Source organism: Tachyglossus aculeatus, chromosome 2 (genome assembly GCF_015852505.1).
Source record: "Tachyglossus aculeatus isolate mTacAcu1 chromosome 2, mTacAcu1.pri, whole genome shotgun sequence".
NCBI classification, from domain to species: domain Eukaryota; kingdom Metazoa; phylum Chordata; class Mammalia; order Monotremata; family Tachyglossidae; genus Tachyglossus; species Tachyglossus aculeatus.
Genome location: NC_052067.1, coordinates 100,162,288 through 100,181,366, shown reverse-complemented (window position 1 = coordinate 100,181,366; position 19,079 = coordinate 100,162,288). Strand labels below are relative to the sequence as shown.

The following is a 19,079-nucleotide window of genomic DNA, read 5'->3' as shown; positions in this document are numbered from 1 at the left end:
ATAATACAGCATCAAACAGACACATTCCCTGTCCACAATGAGCTCACAGTCTCAGTTTCCTCGTCTGTAAAATGGGCATTAAATACTTGTTCTCCCTCTCCCTCAGGCTGGGAAAGGAACAGAGACTGCATCTGAGCTGATTATCTTGCATCTACCCCAGCGTTTAGTCCAGTAAAAATCCATCTTCAACATGTAAACTGAAGGATAGCCCAGAGTGTTTGTTAGTTGACTTTCAGATGGGTCAATATTTGTTTAGGCCCCTTCTCCACAAGAGTTCTGTCAGTCTCTGGATGAGGTACAAAGATTCAACCAGGTATACAATCTTAGTCTTTTTTATGGCATTTGTTAATTATTATTTTGCATCAAGCAATGTTCTAAGCACTGGGGTAAATACAAGTTTATCAGGTTGTCAAAACGACAATCCAAAAACTCTGGTTCTGTTTTAGTTCTGGTTCAGATTCTGGCTCTGGTTCTGTATTATCATCATTAATGGTATTTATTGAGTGCTTACTGTGTGCAGAGCATTGTACTAAGAGCTTGGGAGAGTAAAATACAACTGAGTTGCTAGACAATTTTTCTACCCCCAACAAATCAGAATATCAGCCCTTGTGCTTGGCCCTGCTCAATAATAATAATAATAATAATAATAATAACAACTGTGGTATTAGTTAAGTGCTTACTATGTACCAGGCACTGTTCTAAGCTCTGGGGTGGATACAAGCAAATCAGGTTGGACACAGTCCCTATCCCTCATGGGGCTCACAGTCCTAACTCCCATTTTACAGATGAGATGACTAAGTAAGGTTCAGCGAAGTCAAATGACTTGCCCAAGGTCACACAGCAGAAACGTGGCAGAATGGAATTAGAACGCAAGTCCTTCTGACTCCAAGGCCTGTGCTCTGAACACTGGGTACACTGCTTCTCGTATTATACAAAATTGTACAGAAATTAAAATGAAAGAAGTGATAGTATTTGCGAAATAATAGGAGGGAGAAAATAACCAATACGAACTTTTAAACCTTTTGTACTAAAATAAATACTTTAAAATGGAGTTTATAGAGACAGCACATGGAACAACTTTGTAAATGTAAGCCTGCCACCTTAAGGACAAAATGCGGACTTGCCATATGTATGCCCAATTTATAAGTGTTTTCCCAATCCCAAACATAAATTTTACGATTTGGGGATGCTTACTCATTTTGCAAATTTATCAGTATCATGACAATCACCACATCTGATTTAAATTTGAAGTTCACCGGGTATTACCTGCGGCAGTCTGGCTTCAGCTATTTCTGCTCCTGCAGGAGGGCAAGGCAATTTCACCAAAACACTAGGCAAATTTACATCCCCCGGTCAATAGACATTTCTAGAAAAACCAACAGGGCAGTGAAATCAAGGATAATCCCATATTTCAGGACTCCTGGCTGGCAATATCTGAAGACCTATTATTGCATAGCATGAAAGCTAATTTATCAATAGTGAACTATCAGCATTAAACCCAGCTTTCTGATAGCTTATATGGGAATTGAAGACACGGTTCTCTGGCTTGACAGTGTGGCTATAAAGCCTGTGGATTTGTAGAAGCAGATGGTGAAGTCTGTCTTTTCAAATAACGTAGGCAAATCCCACCTTTCCCCCAGAAAACAATAATGGTTTGGTCAAAGATTTCCACAGTGAGGAAGCTATCGTCAAGTATTTAAAATTAATTTTAGTAAAAATCCTTCTACTACAAATAGCATTTATTTAGTAAGTGCTTACAGTGTGCTGAGCTCTGTATTAAGCACTAGGAAAGAATACATAGATGAGAATTAGAAATAGCCCTGGCCCCTCAGAGGGCTCCCAATCCAAAAAAGAAAAGGGGAGAAAGCAAACTGATAACCGATATGTATGGAGTAATTCATTCATTCATTCAACCGTATTTACTGAGTGCTTACTGTGTTCAGAATACTGTACTAAGCTCTTGGAAAGTACAATTCAGCAACAAATAGAGACAATCCCTGCCCAACAATGGGCTCACAGTCTAGAAATGACAAGAAGGCAACATAAGACAACATAAAGACAGAAACCAAGATCATTAGGGTGCTGTGGCTAGAGGAGCAGAATATCAGGCCACAGTGTAGCCACAGTGTGCACTACAGTAGCACCCGCCGCAGTCTTCCCGAGGTTGTGTGGAGGTGGTGCCAGGCTGGGGCTGTTTTTCTCCATCCCTCAGGGGTGACGCAGAGCAGGCCTAGATGTACTTCCCAAGCGCTTAGTACAGTGCTCTGCACATAGTAAGCGCTCAATAAATACGATTGATGATGATGATGAAGGCTCTTCAGTGACAAGGACAATTGCTAGTGAGGCTCTTTTGAGAGGTCTTCTGCCAAAGAAACACATAAATATTTCTGAATAATAGCTCTCTGGAATAGAATCATCATTTGAAAATAATAACCACTTAGAACAGGTGTAGCTCTACTTGGAATCGCTGATTTCTGTTGTATACATATTTATGTTCACTTTTCCTTACTTAATCTTCCTAACTGTAGTTTAAGCGTCTGTCACCTCGCCCCCAAAACTGTTCAGTTGTGGGGACAGACACAGCCCTCCCAACCTAACCTTTGAACTCTGATTTGCTTGTATCCACCCCAGTGCTTAGTACAGTGCCTGGCACATAGTAAGCTCTTAACAAATACCACAGTTATTATTATTATTACTATTACCTCGCTCTTTACTCTCCTGTCTGCTGTCTTTTGCTTCTGAGACTTCATACTGCTTCCCCCAGCTTGGAATTCCTCAGTCTGGAGGAAAGTACATCACACCTCAGGTCTACCCATATTTAAAGCCCTTGTGAAAGCCCATCTCCTCTGATAATAATAATAATAATAATAACAATAATAATAATAGGCATTTGTTAAGTGCTTACTATGTGCAAAGCACTGTTCTAAGTGCTGGGGAGGACACAGGGTGATCAGGTTGTCCCACGTGGGGCTCACAGTCTTAATCCCCATTTTACAGATGAGGTCACTGAGTCCCAGAGAAGTTAAGTGGCTTGCCCAAGATCACACAGCAGACATGTGGCGGAGTCAGGATTCGAACCCATGACCTCTGACTCCAAAGCCCGGGCTCTTTCCACTGAGCCACACTGCTTCTCTAATAGGTCTTCCCCAATTAATTCCCAATGTCCTATGTCAGGTGAATCCCTTAGGATTCTCTAGCACTTCTGTAACTCCTCATACTCTTCCTCAACAGTTTTCTATACATGGTTCTTCAATTGTTCATTCAACAATTCATTTTGATTATTCTATAAATATTTTTATGTCTCCCCAGTTAGAATGAAAGCTCACTGGAGGTAGGAATTGGTTCACTGGCTTGTGCTAACAATCTTAGTACAGTGCAATGAACCCAATGGGCATTCAATAAATTCTACTACTACCACTACTACAGCTACTACTACTTCTACCACTTTAATAGCATTTAAGTGCTTACTAGATGCAGAGCATGATACTAAGTGCTAGGAAAGAATCCACAGGTGGGAACTAGACATGGTTCCTGGCCTCAAGGGGCTCACAGTTTAAAAACAAAACAGGGGAAAACAGATGCATCAATCCAGCAAGTCATTAATTTTACTTACTGAGCACTTACTGTGGTGCAGACCACTGAACTAAGCACTTGGGAGACTACAATAGAGTAGGTTGATAAAGACTAGTGTGGCTTAGCAGAATGAGCACGGGGTTGGGAGTCAGCAGTCATGGGTTCTAATCCCAGCTGTGTGACTTTGGGCAAGTCACTTAACTTCTCTGTGCCTCAGTTACCTCATCTGTAAAATGGGGATTAAGACTGTGAGCCCAACGTGGGACAACCTCATGACCTTGTATCTACCCCAGCGTTTAGAACAGTGCTTGGCACATAGTAAGAGCTTAACAAATACTATAATTAGTATTATCATTAAGACAGACATTTTAAAAATTACAGAAAAGGGAAATAGCAGAGTATAATGATGAGTACCTTGTGGGCAGGAAACATAAGAATAATAATAATAACAATAATTTTGGTATTTGTTAAGCACTTGCTATGTGCCAAGCACTGTTCTAAGCACTGGGGTAGATACAAGGTAATCAGGTTGTCCCACGTGGGGCTCACAGTCTTAATCCCCATTTTATAGATGAGGTAACTGAGGCACAGAGAAGTTAAGTGACTTGCCCAAGGTCACACAGCTGACAAGTGGCAGAGGCAGGATATGAACCAATGACCTCTGACTCTCAAGCCCAGGCTCTTTCCCCTGAGCCATGCTGCTTCTCTCGACCAACTCCGTTATATTGTACTCTCCCAAGTGCTTAGTACAGTCCTCTGTTCACAATAAGTGCTCAGTAAATGCAATTGATTGATTAATGCTGGGAGGCAGGGGGTGGGGTGACTATCAAGTGCCTACAGTATAGAGATTCAAGTCTATAGGTGATGCAGAAAGGAGGGCGGATGGGGGAAATTAAGGACTGATGAAAAAGGCTGTCTTGGAGGAGGTGTTATTTTAGTAGGGCTTTAAAGGTGGAGAGAGAGGTAGTCTGATGGATATGAATGGGGAGCGAATTCCAGGTAGGAAGGAGGATCTGGGAATGGGATTGACAATGAGACATATGAGATAGAGGCTCAGGAAGTAGGTTGGCATTAGAAGATTGAACTGTGTGGTTTGGATTGTAGTAGATCAGAAAGGTAAGGTAGGAGGGGAAGAGCAGATTCAAAAGAATCTTAAAGTTGATGGTAAGGAGTTTCTGTTAGATGTGGAGGTAGATGGGCAGCCATTGGAGGTTTATGAAGAGTGAGAAGACATGGACTGAGCATTGTTTTAGAAAAATGATCAAGACAGCAGAGTGAAGTATGGACTGGAGAGGGGAGAGACAGGAGGCAAGAAGGTCACCAAGAAGGCTGATGCAGTAGTCAAGGCAGGATATCATAAGTGCTTGGATCAGTGTGGTTATAGTTTGGATGGAGAGGAAAAGGTGGATTCAAGAGATGGCGTGAAGGTATAAATGGTTTGGTGACTGACTGAATATGTGGGTTGAAGAGAGAGATGAGTTGAGGTTGCTTGTGAAACAGGGAGATTAGTGATACTGTAATAAAAATAATAATAATGTTGGTATTTGTTAAGTGCTTACTATGTGTCAAGTACTGTTCTAAGTGTTGGGGTAGATATAAGGTAATCAGGTTGTCCCACATGGGGGATCACAGTCTACATCCCCGTTTTGCAGATGAGATAACTGAGGAACAGAGAAGTTAAGTGACTTGCCCAAGGTGACATAGCAGACAAGTGGTGGACCGTGATTAGAACACAGAGAAGCAGTGTGGCTCAGTGGAAAGAGCCCGGGCTTGGGAGTCAGAGGTTGTGGGTTCTAATCCCGGCTTTGGGAAAGTCACTTAACTTTCTCTGTGTCTCAGTTCCCTCATCGGGAAAATGGGGATTAAGACTGTGAGCCCCATGTGGGACAAACTGATTACCTTGTATCCTCCCCAGTGCTTAGAACAGTGCTTGGCACATAGTAAGTGCTTAACAAATGCCATTATTATTATTATTATTATGACCTTCTGACTCCCAGTCCCTTACTGTATCCACTACACCATGCTGCTTCTCTCATGACAAGCTTACATTCTCGAAGCAGGGAGACAGACATCAATCCAGTTAAATAAATGACAGATCTGTACATAAGTGCTGTGGGGCTGGGACGGGGGAAGAACAAAGGGAGCAAGTCAGGGTGAGGCAGAAGGGAGTGGGAAAAGAGGAAAGGGGGGCTTAGTCTTGGAAGACCTCTTGGAGGGGAAGTGCCAATGATCTCCTTCTTGCCAAATCCAACGGCCTCTACTCCACCCTAATACTCCTTGACCTCTCTCTCAACTGCCTTTGACACTGTAGACCACCCCCATCTCCTGGAAACATTATCCAACCTTGGCTTCACTGACACTGTCCTCTCTTGGTTCTCCTCCTACCATTCTGGCCACTCATTCTCAGTTTCTTTTACGGGCTCCTTCTCTGCCTCCCACTCCCTTACTATAGGAGACTCAAGGCTCAGTGCTGAGTCCCCTTCTATTCTCCGTATATACTCATTTGCACTCATGGTTTCCACTACCATCTCTATGAGGATGATCCCCAAATCTACATCTCCAGCCCTGATCTCTCTCCGTCTCTACAGTCTCGCATTTCCTCCTACCTTCAGGACATCTTTATCCAGTTATCCCGCCAATGCCTGAAATTTAACATGTCTAAAACAGAATTCCTTACTTTCTCACCAAACCCTGTCCTCCCAATGACTTTCCTATCATTCTAGACAGCACCCCATCCTCCCTGTCTCATAAACCCATAACCTTGGTGTTATCCTCAACTCATCTCTCCCATTCAACACATATATTCACCAAATTCTGTCGATTCAACTTCATTCATTCATTCAGTTGTATTTATTGAGCACTTACTGTGTGCAGAGCACCATACTAAGCGCTTGAAAAATACAATTCGGCAACAGAGACAATCCCTAACCAACAATGGGCTCACAGTCTAGAATTGGGGAGGCAGACAACAAAACAAAATAAAACAAGTAGACAGGTATCAATGGCACCAATATAAATCAATAGAATTATATATACATACACATCATTAATAAAATAAACAGAATAATAATGTGCACATATACACAAGCATGTACATAGTAAATGCTCAATAAATATGATTGACTGAATGAGGAGAGAGGTCACAGCTGGGTAGATAAATTTGGGAATCATCTGTGTAGAGATGGTAGGTGAAGCCATGGGAGCAAATGAGTTCTCCAAGGGAGTGGATGTAGATGAAGAATAGAAGGGGAAACAGAACTGATCCTTGAGGGCCACCCACAGCTAAGGGAGACATTAGAGAAGCCTGCAAAAGAGTCTGAGAAGGACTCAGCCAGAGAGATAGGAGGAGAAACAGGAGAGGACGGTGTCAGCCAAGCCAGTGATTCCAGAAGAAGGGGGTGACACAGTGTTGAAGGCAGCTGAGAGGGTAGAGAAGGATTAATAATAATTATGGTACTTGTTAAGCATTTACTATGTGCCAAGCACTGTTCTAAGCACTGAGGTAGACACGAATTAATCAGGTTGGACAACAGTACCTGACCCACATTGGGCTCACTCTCTTAATCCCCATTTTTCCCAGATGAGGTAACTGAGGCACAGAGAAGTTAAGTGACTTGCCTAAGGACACACAGCAGACACGTGGAGGAGCTGGAATTAGAACCCAGGTCCTTCTGACTCCCAGGCTCGTTCTCTATCTCCTAGGAAATCCTGCTTCTCTATTAGGATAGAGGTCGTTGGTGGCCTGACAGAGGACAGCTTCCTTGGAATAAAGGGGGCAGAAGCCAGATTGGAGGGGGTAGAGAATTGGAGGAGAGAAAGCGGAGGTGTAAAAAACTTGCTGTAGGGGTTTGGAAAGGAATGGTAAGAATGAGATGGGGCAATAACTGGAGGGGACTGTAGGTCATGGGAGATCATTTTTTGGGGGTAGGGGATATGTTAGTGTGTTTGAAATCAAGGGGAAGGAGACATTGGAGGTTGAATAGTTGAAGATAAAGATCAGGGAAGGAAGGAAGGGGTTTTTTTTTTTAAAGAAAGTGTAAAGGGGTGGGGTTGGAAGTACAGGTGGAAGGGACAGATTTTAAGAGGAGTCGGGAGATCTGCTCTTGAGATATTCCAGGGAAGGATGGGAGAGTCAAAGAGGGGACAGGAAGAGAATAATAATAATAATAATAATAGTTGCATTTCTTAAGCACTCAGTAGGTGACAAGCACTGTACTAAGCACTGGGGTAGATACAAGCTAATAAGTACATGTCCCACATAGGGTTCACAGTCCTAATCCCCATTTTACAGACAAAGTAACTGGCACAGAGAAGTTTAGTGACTTGCTCCAAGTCACAAAGCAGACAAGTGGCAGAGCCAGGATTAGAACCCAGGTCCTTCTAACTCCCAGATTGGAGAGAAGTAGAGGAGATTTAAGGAAGATCACATCTGATGGTTTCAATTTTATCAATGAAGTACATGGCCGGCTCATTAGGGTCAAGAGCTTGAGGAGTGAGTTAATAGTATGAAACAGTTTGCATGGAAATAGGCATGGGAGTCACTAAAGATAGAGAAATATCATTCATTCATTCATTCATCTTTACTCAGCGCTTACTGTGTGCAGAGAAGTGTACTAAGAGCTTGGGAAAGTACAGTACAACAATGAACAGTGACAATCCCTGCCCACAACGAGCTCATAGTCTAGAGGGCTATCATCTCTGGGCAGAGAGAGGGCAGAGTTAAAGCAGGTGAGGATGAAGTTGAGAAGGACAAGATAGACCTAGTGTCTGGATTTACGTTAGCAGCACGGCCCAGTACGGGCACAATACGTGCACAGGAGCAGGGGAAGTGTACTGTGAATTTGATCCAGTCTGTGGGCTGGTGGTATGACTGATGGAAGGACAGCAGAGGAGGGAGTTGAATTCAGTGGAGAGGACAGAGTTGATGGTGTGGATTTATGCGTTAAGAGAAGGGAGATTGGGTACGGAGATCAAATGGTACACAGTGTCGAAGAATAATTGGAGGGGGTCAAGGGGTTTGAGTTTCTGAGAGAGAACAGGACACTTTTACAGAGCAGGGTGTTGTTGGCATGCATAGCCTAGTCCAAAGGGCACAGACCTGAGAATCAGGAGACCTGGGTTCTAATCCTAGCTCCTCATCTTACCTGCTGTGTGACCTTGGGCAAGTCACTAAACTTCTCTACTCCTCATTTTCCTCTCTCATTAGATCCCATTTAATAAACTAAATCCCTGTGATTCCCCATATGCATCAGGGGCTGTGTCCAACTTGGTTGTCTTTTGCCTACCCCAGTGCTTAGTACAGTGCTTGGCACATAGTAAAGAACAGATGCCACAGTTATTACAATAGTTATTATTGTTGTTGCATACATCCAGTCTGTGTTTCTGAAAGTTTAAAGTCTTTTTCTCGGTGGGGGAATAACACTGTTTGTGAGCAGGGGGTGAGAGGGAGAGAAGGCAGGTGAGGAGTTTGTGATCAGAGAGTGGGATTTCTGAGTTGGTGAGGTTAGAGACCCCCTCTCAGGGTCACACCTGGAGAGTTCCCAGTACTCTACCAGTCTTGACTACCTACAGCAGGGAGAGTCAGGCAGAGGCATATCCATTCCATTCCTAGCTTGGGCAGTGGCTAGCGAGTGGAAGGCAATCTGCTACAAGTCAAAACTCCCCTGTGCTGGGCAGCAGCGACATGGGAGAGAATCAAGGGCCAAGACTCAAGTTTACTGCATGGAAGGAGGCAATAGTAAGTAAACCACTTCCATATTTTTACCAAGAAAATTCTATGGTTACACTACCAGAATGATTGCAGATGGCAGTGAGGTGTACTGGGAGAGATGTGTCAATGAAGTCGCTGTGGGTCGAAGACGACTCCACGGCATAAGACAAGGGGTTAGAGACCAGTGCAATAAGGACTGATGTGATGAATCAATAAAACACTAAAACAACATAAAAGACAAGGGCAAAATTCACAAAATAAAAACTATGATTGTACTCCCCCAGGGGCTTTAAATAGTGCTTTGCAAGCAGTAGGCACTCTGTAAATATAATTGATTGATCGAATGAGTCCATTGATTGATTGATGGACTGAGTCTATTGAAAATCCAAATCTATGTCTGGAAAATTTATAAAAGAGCGACAGTCTCCATCATTCAGTCAATCAATGGTATTTATTGAGTGCTTACTGTGGGCAGAGCACTGTTCTAAGCACCTGGGAAAGAACAATGCAACACAGTTGGTAGATACATTCCCTGCCCACAACAAGCCTAAAGTCCAGAGATGAGCACAGACTGCAAGTTTCTGCCTTGAAGGCATTTCTGTGTATCGAGGCCTGTAGTACAATTGGTAACTTGGGACTGTAAATCAGATAGGGTTTTTTCACATCTGCGCTCTTGCTAGAAAGCCTCTAATATATGGCAAGACAAACGTTATCTAAGTCACATCATATTAACTGGCAAATTTAAAATCTCATTCATAGAACGAGAGAGTAATCGGCATCTGTATAGAAAATCGAACTGCTGGTTGTCGAGTGTAAAAACTACAATATTTCATCATCAGCCTATGTAATCAGGACTTGGAGGGAGGGGAGGGGGAGAGAGGAAATACAATTTATTGATTTGAAAGTAAAGCATCACGAGACAATAAAAATACAAAAAGTCATCATTGAAGTTCAGAGCCTTTTCTGTTTGTGACTCATGAGGTGGCCAGGTGGGAGGGGAGTGCACTGATTCACCAAAATTCATTCGATCGCATTTATTGAGCACTTACTGTGTGCAGAGCACTGTACTAAGTGCTTGAATGAAGCTGATATCCAGAGAATGTGGTCATGAACTCAAGCTATGGAACACAGATGCGCACGTGCGTGTGTTTGTGTGTGTGTGTGTGTTTGTGTGTGTGTATCTATGTCCTCACCCTAACACAGGCCCCAAAATGGAGGGGAGTTAGCAGGAGATCTTGGCCCCTCTCAATTAATAGGATTGATTGTTTATTCATTCATTCATTCAATCATATTTATTTAGCTCTTACTGTGTGCAGAGCACTGTACTAAGCATTTATTGTGTGCAGAACTCTGTATTAAGTGGTTGGAGAGTACAATACAATGGAATTGTTATGCACGTTCCCTGCCCACAATGAGCTTACAGTCTAGAAGGGGTTCTCCTCATCTTCAAACTGTAGGAACCCAAGCCTCAAACCTAGGTGTCGATGGCATGATTTAGAAAGCCTGGCTCAAGTTTAGAGGAGCTTCTCTGGTGTTCAGCAGTGTGAGCACTACAAATAATAATAATAATCATAATAATGGAATTTGTTAAGTGTTTACTATGTGCCAAGCACTGTTCTAAGTACTGGGGGGGATACAAGGTAATCAGGTTGTCCCACGTGGGGCTCACAGTGTTAATCCCCATTTTACAGATGAGGTAACTGAGGCACAGAGAAGTGAAGTGACTTGCCCAAAGTCACACAGCTGACAAGTGGCGGAACTGGGATTAGAACCCATGACCTCTGACTCCCAAGCCCGGGATCGTTCCACTGAGCCACGCTGAAGGATTTGGGGTGAGCGCTCAGGAGCATGGCTGGTCTCTCCTTCATCTAGACTGTAGGCTGTAAGCTTCTTGAGGGTGGGAATGTGTCTTTCATATTGTTGTGTTGTACTCTCCCTAGCGCTTAATACGGCACTCAGCACACAATAAGTGCTTATTAAATATGATTGACTGATTGATTGCTCCTCTATTGTTTTTTTCTCTTTGCTTTTAGTCCATAAATAGTAATAATAATAATAATTGTGGTATTTGTCAAGTGCTTACTACGTGCCAGGCACTATATTAGGTGCTGGGGTGGATACAAGTAAATCGGGCTGGACACAGTCCCTGTCTCACATGAGGCTCACAGTCTCAATCCATGTTTTATAGATGAAGTAACTGAGGCACAGGGAAGTGAAGTGATTTGCCCAGGGTCACACAGCAGACACTTGGTGGAGTCGGCAGACCCATGACTTTCTGACTCCCAGGACTATGCTCTATCTACTATACCATGCTGCTTCTAACGATAGCGATGAATTTGTAGCTGAGAGCCTGCTTCCTGAGGGGACTGAATAGACAGGAATAAAGGGGCCTATTTTCATTCATTCATTCAATCGTACTTATTGAGTGCTTACTGTGTGCAGAGCACTGTACTAGGCACTTGGAAACTACAATTTCTGCAGCATTTCTATTCTTTAGACTTCCTAGATTAGCAGAACCATTATGAAATCAATCAATCAATCAATCGTATTTATTGAGCACTTACTGTGTGCAGAGCACTGTACTAAGAGCTTGGGAAGTACAAGTTGGCAACATATAGAGACAGTCCCTACGCAATAGTGGGCTCACAGTCTAAAAGGGGGAGACAGAGAACAAAACCAAACATACTAACAAAATAAAATAAATAGAATAGATATGTACAAGTAAAATAAATAATTAGATAAATAGAGTAATAAATATGTACAAACATATATACATATATACAGGTGCTGTGGGGAAGGGAAGGAGGTAAGATGGGGGGGATGGAGAGGGGGACGAAGGGGAGAGGAAGGAAGGGGCTCAGTCTGGGAAGGCCTCCTGGAGGAGGTGAGCTCTCAGCAGGGCCTTGAAGGGAGGAAGAGAGCTAGCTTGGCAGATGTGCGGAGGAAGGGCCTTCCAGGCCCGGGGGATGACGTGGGCCAGGGGTCGATGGCGGGACAGGCGAGAACGAGGTACGGTGAGACGATTAGCAGCGGAGGAGCAGAGGGTGCGGGCTGGGCTGAAGAAGGAAAGAAGGGAGGTGAGGTAGGAGGGGGCGAGGTGATGGACAGCCTTGAAGCCCAGGGTGAGGAGTTTCTGCCTGATGCGCAGATTGATTGGTAGCCACTGGAGATTTTTGAGGAGGGGAGTAACATGCCAGAGTGTTTCTGGACAAAGACAATCCGGGCAGCAGCATGAAGTATGGATTGAAGTGGGGAGAGACACGAGGATGGGAGATCAGAGAGAAGGCTTATGCAGTAGTCCAGACGGGATAGGATGAGAGCTTGAATGAGCAGGGTAGCGGTATGGATGGAGAGGAAAGGGCGGATCTTAGCAATGTTGTGGAGCTGAGACCGGCAGGTTTTGGTGACGGCTTGGATGTGAGGGGTGAATGAAAGAGCGGAGTCGAGGATGACACCAAGGCTGCGGGCTTGTGAGACGGGAAGGATAGTAGTGCCGTCAACAGAGATGGGAAAGTCAGGAAGAGGGCAGGGTTTGGGAGGGAAGACAAGGAGTTCAGTCTTGGAAAGAGAATGCTATTCCTCTGGGTACTGACATGGTGAAAACCTGACCAGTCAGGCAGAGGGACACAAGTATAGATTCAAAAGACAGCAGGTTCAGTGGGTTCTTGTCTTGTCTTATGCTGTCGAGTCGTCTCTGACCCATAGCGACTCGGTGGACATGTCTCTCCCAGAGCGCCCCACCTCCATCTGCAATTGTTCTGGTAGTGTATCCAGAGGGTTTTCTTGGTCAAAATATAGAAGGGTTTACTATTGCCTTCTTACGCACAGTAAACTTGAGTTTCTGCCCTTGACTCTCTCCCATGCTGCTGCTGCCCAGCACAGGTGCAGATTGCCTTCTACTCAGTAGACAGGCCTCTGCTTGACTCTCCCTCCCATAGCCAAGACTGGTAGAGTACTGGAAACTCTCCAGTGCAAAATCCTGAGAGGGGGTTTAGAGGGTTAGGAGGGATCCAGCCTTTAGGCAAAACTCTTTGAGGGCGGGGATTGTGTCTACTTCCTCTGTTGCTCTGCACATAGTGCTCCTCACAGTAAGTGCTCAATAAATGTCACTGATCTCCCTCCTCAAATCCGATAGACAATTACTCTCCCCACTTCCAAAGCCTTATTGAAGACACATCATCATCATCATCAATCGTATTTATTGAGCGCTTACTGTATGCAGAGCACTGTACTAATCGCTTGGGAAGCACAAATTAGTGCTTGGGAAGTACAAATTAGCACTTGGGACACATCTCCTCCAAGAGGCCTTCCCTGACTAAGCCATCCTTTCCTCTTTCCCCACTCCCTTCTACATTGCCCCAACTTGCTTCCTTTGCTCTTTCCCCCTTCCCAGACCCACAGCACTTATGTACATATCTGTTATTTATTTATGTATTTATATTAATAACTGTCTCCCCCTCTAGACTGTAAGCTCGTTGTGGGCACAGCAGGACACAGTAACCACTCAATAAATATGATTGAGTGATTGATTGATTGAATGTTGCCCCCTTCAAATGGCTTTGGGTCACTGGCCCGGGCAGTTCAGTGAAAGATTCCAGTATGTTCACCTAAGGGATCCCTCTGTCAGCTGGACTAGTAGCCAGTGAGAACTCTACTCAGTGCCAGTACTCAGCTGGCAAATTGCCCAATCAAAATGGACAATAGTACAATTTGCCAGAATAGAATGTGAGTGGTCCATATTATTTTGGGATTGAAGGATAATACAGCTCATTTTTCAAAGTGGAAGTGATCCAATATCCTACCAGGTACTGGGTTTTCCGTTCTTATGGCATTTGTTAGGCACTTACTATGTGGCAGGCACTTTACTAACACTGGGGTAGATACAAGATAATCAGGGTGGACACAGCCTCTGTCCCTCATAGGGTTCACACTCCAAGTAGTGGGGAAGTGCTCTAGAGAACTGTTTTGTGAGATATTGAATTGATTTGGGGCCTCTCACCAGGGTTCTGATAAGATCAGAGGTGTTTGCCCACAGGGCTGAAGAGAACTTAGAGTTTCTGGATCAGGGTGAAAAGGCCCCAAACAAGTTCCGTGTCAGGTCACATCTAATATTTATCGGAAGCCTCACACTGTGCTTACGATCAATTGAAGATTGCTAGTGGGTTAAGAAAGGGTTCCACATCAGAGGGGCAAAAACAAGTTCTTTGTGAATTCCAAGTGGATTAAACACCTGGCCGATTGAATCCCAACTGAGGAATCCCCTCCCATGACTCTTGTCTCAGCTGCCCCCATTCCTGAAGGTTTTCAGGATCCTTCCTGAAGGAAGGAACTCATGGGGGGGACGGGAAGGGGAGCTGCACCTCCCTTCCCTCTTCCTCCTGCACACATCCCCCTCCCCACCCTGGGAGGAGGGAAGGAGGAGGACACAGAATATTACCTAGTTCAGTTAATCATTAATAATAATAATAATAATAATAATTGTGGTACTTGTTAAGTTCATTCATTCATTCAATCGTATTTATTGAGTGCTTACTGTGTGCAGAGCACTGTACTAAGTGCTTGGAAAGTACAATTCAGCAACAGATAGAGACAATCCCCACCCAACAATGGGCTCACAGTGTGCCAACACTGTACTAAACAGTGGGTTAGATACAGTACAATCAGGTCAGACACAGCTCCTGTCCCACATGACCTCAGAATCTAAAGAGGAGGGAGAACAGATATCACCCCCATTTTCATAGATGAGGAAACTGAAGCACAGAGAAATAAGTGACTTTTCCAAGAGTAAAGAGCAGACAAGCAGGAGCAGCATTTCCTAGTAGAAGGCGCACAGGCCTAGGAGTCAGAGGACCTGGGTTCTAATCCCAGATCTTCCAATTGCTTGCTGTAAGACCTCTGGCAAGTCAATTAATTTTTTCCTCTTCTCCCTCCTTCTTAGACTGTGAGCCCCATCGATCAGTCAAATGTATTTATTGAACGCTTTCTGTGTGCAGAACACTATACTATGTCCCACGCAGAGCAGAGACTGTGTCCAACCTATCTCGTATCTACCGCAGCACTTTGAACAGTATTTCTCACATAGCAACAGCTTATAAATACCATTATTATTATTATTATGTGCCATCAAGTCATTTTCGATTCATAGGTACTCCATGGATATACTTTTCCAGAATGTCCTGTCCTCTGTCATAATCCGCAACCTTTCTAATGGTTCTTCCGTTATTGTTGTTAAGGTCTCTATCCATCAGGCTGCCAGTCTGCCTTTGCCATGTTTTCCCTGGACTTTTCCTAGCATTAGTGTCTTCTCCAGAGAATTAGTCCTCCTGATTATGTGTCCAAAATATGCTAATCTAATTAGAAAAAAAAGTGGCAGATTATATTAGAACCCAGGTCTTGCGATTTCCAGGCCCATATGATTTCCACCTGGCAACAGTGCTTCTCAGTCAGTCAATCAATGATATTTTTATTGATTGCTTTTCTTGTGCAGAGTACTGTACTAAATGCTTGGGAGCATATGATTCAATAGAGCAGGTAGACACAGTCTCTACCCACAAGAAGTATACAGTCTAGAGTGAGGGAAAGGCAAAATAAATTAAAGATGGGGAAATGGCAAATTATAAGAATATGTACATAAGTGCTTTGGGGCTAAGGATCTGGTGAATATCGAAGTGCTTAAGGGGTGCATAGTTGATGGAAGTGCTTAGTATAGTGCTTTGCACACAGTTGTTGCTCAATAAACTATTTATTTTACTTGTACATATTTACTATTCTATTTTGTTAATGATGTGCACATAGCTATAATTCTATTTGTTCTGACGATTCTGACACCTGTCTACGTGTTTTGTTTTGTTGTCTGTCTCCCCCTTCTAGACTGTGAGCCCGTTATTGGGTAGGGACCATCTCTCTATGTTGCCGACTTGTACTTCCCAAGTGCTTAGAACCGTGCTCTGCACACAGTAAGTGCTCAATAAATACGATTGAATGAATGAATAAACATTATTGAATGAATGAAAGGAGGGTATATAGGGGAAATGAGGGCTCAGTCAGGGAAAACCTCTCAGAAGAGATGTAATTTTAGTAAGACTTTGAATATGGGGAGAGTTCTTATATGTCAGATATGAATGGGGAAGGAGTTCCAGGCCAGAAGGAGGATGTAAATAAGGGGTCAGAGATGAGACAGACAAGATCGAGGTACAACAAGTAGGTTGGCGTTAAAGGAGTGAAGTGTACTAGTGGACTAGGTAGAAGCAGCGTGGCTCAGTGGAAAGAGCACGGGCTTTGGAGTCAGGGGTCATGGGTTCAAACCCCAGCTCTGCCAATTGTCAGCTGTGTGACTTTGGGCAAGTCACTTTCCTTCTCTGTGCCTCAGTTACCTCATCTGTAAAACGGGGATTAAGACTGTGAGCCCCCTGTGGGACAACCTGATCACCTTGTAACCTCCCCAGCGCTTAGAACAGTGCTTTGCACATAGTATTATTAATTAATTAATTAGTAGGAAATCAGCAAGATGAGAAAAGAGGGGCAGAACTCATTGAATGCCTTAACGCCAATGGTAAGGAGTTTCGGTTTGATTTGGAGGTGGATGGGGAGCCATTAGAAGTTTCTGAGGACTGGAGGGATGTGCTCCATTTGAGACAGAGACTGTAACTAACTTGATTATCTTGTATTTTACTCTTCCAAGTGCTTAGTATACCACTCTGCACACAGTAAGCGCTCAATAAATATGATTGAATAAATGAACTTTATAAAAAATGGTCTGGGTAGCAGAACGAAGTGTGGACAGAGGGGAGAGACCAGAGGCAGGGAGGGGGCAGATACAGTAGTCAAGGCAGGAAATGATAAGTGTTTGGATCAGAGTGGAAGCAGTTTGGATGGAGAGGAAGAGGCAAATTCTTGAGATGTAAAGAAGGTAGCGACTGCTGTCAGGCTCACACCTGGAGAGTTTCCAGTACTCCACCAGTCTCGACTATTCATTCAGTCAGTCAGTCAGTCACTCAATCGCATTTATTGAGTGCTTAGTATGTGCAGAGCACTGTTCTAAGCGCTTGGAAAGTAGAATTCGGCACAGGTAGAGACAATCCCTACCCAACAATGGGCTCACAGTCTAGAAGGGGGAGACAGACAACAAACAAAACAAGTAATAATAATTATAATAATGTTGGTATTTGTTAAGCGCTTACTGTGTGCCAGGTGCTGTTCTGAGCTCTGGGGGATATAAGATAATCAAGGTTGTCCCTCGTGGGGCTCACGTTCTTCATCCCCATTTTACAGATGAGAGAACTGAGGCACAGAGAACTGAAGTGACTTGCCCAAAGTCACACAGCTGACAAGTGGCAGAGCTGGGATTGGAACCCATGACCTCTGACTCCCAAGCCCATGCTCTTTCCACTGAGCCACACTGCTTCATAGCATCAAAATAGATAAAGAGAATTATAGATATATGCACATCATTAATAAAATGCAGTAATAAATATGTATAAGTATACACAAGTGCTGTGCTGCAGGGAAGGGGGTAGAGCAGAGGGAGGGAGTAAGGGTGACAGGGACGGGAGGTGGAGCAGAGGAAAAGGGGGCTCAGTCTGGGAAGGCCTTGTGGAGGAGATAAACTCTCAGTAGGGCTCTGAATGGGGGAAGAGAGCTATTTTGGCGGATGTGCGGAGGATGGGCATTCCAGGCCAGGGGGATGAAGTGGGCCGGGGGGTCAATGGTGGGACAGGCGAGAACAAGGCACAGTGAGGAGGTTAGCACCAAAGGGGCAGAGTGTGTGGGCAGGGCTGTAGAAGGAAAGAAGAGAGGTGAGGTAGGAGGGGGCGAGGTGATGGAGAGCCTTGAAGCCAATAGTGAGGAGTTTTTGCTTGATTTGAAGGTTGATAGGCAACCATTGGAGATTTTTGAGAAGGGAGGTGACTTGCCCAGAGTGTTTCTGTAGAAAGATAATCCAGGCAGCAGAGTGAAGTATAGAATGAAGCGGGGAGAGACCGGAGGATGGGAGATCAGAAAGGAGGCTGATACAGTAATCCAGTCAGGATAGGATGAGAGATTGAATCAGCAAGGTAGCGGTTTGGGTGGAGAGGAAAGGGCAGATCTTGGCGATGTTGTAAAGGTGAGACTGACAGGTTTTTGTGATGGATTGGATGTGTGGGGTGAATGAGAGAGCGGAGTCCAGGATGACACTGAGGTTGCGGGTTTGTGAGACGGGAAGGAGGGTAGTGCCATCCACAGTGATGGGAAAGTCAGGGAGAGGACAGGGTTTGGGAGGGAAGATAAGGAGCTCAGTCTTAGACATGTTGAGTTTTAAGTGGTGGGTGACCATACAGGTGGAGATGGCCTGAAGGCAGGAGATATGAGCTTGGAGGGAGGGAGAGAGAACAGGGGAGGAGATGTAGATTTGGGAGTCATCTGCATAGAGATGATAGTTGATGATTGTTCACTATGGGAGGGAGAGTCAAGCAGAGGCCTGTCAATTCCATTCCTAGCTTGGGCAGTGGCTAGCAAGCAGAAGGCAATCTGCTACAAGTCAAAACTCACCCATGCTGGGCAGCAGCAGCATGGGAGAGAGTAGAGGGTGGAGACTCAAGCTTACTATGTGGAAGGAGGGAAAGATAAACCACTTTCATATTTTTATCAAGAAAACTCTCTGGATCCACTTCCAGAATGATGGCTGATGGAGATGGGGAGTTCTGGGACAGATGTGTCCATGGCATCACGATGGGTTGGAGGTGACTCGACAGTCTAAAGCAAGACAGGAGAAGAAGCATGGCAGCCCTGCTTAGTGGAAAGAGTCCAGGTTTCGGAG

At 44.3% G+C, this 19,079-nt stretch overlaps 1 non-coding gene across 1 annotated transcript; it reads left to right on the top strand.

The window, feature by feature from the left end:
• Positions 1-9,084: 9,084 nt before the first annotated feature.
• Positions 9,085-9,226, top strand: LOC119925062. The gene has a single exon (XR_005449733.1). It is a non-coding gene; the product is annotated as a small nucleolar RNA SNORA7 (small nucleolar RNA).
• The last annotated feature ends 9,853 nt before the right edge of the window (positions 9,227-19,079 follow it).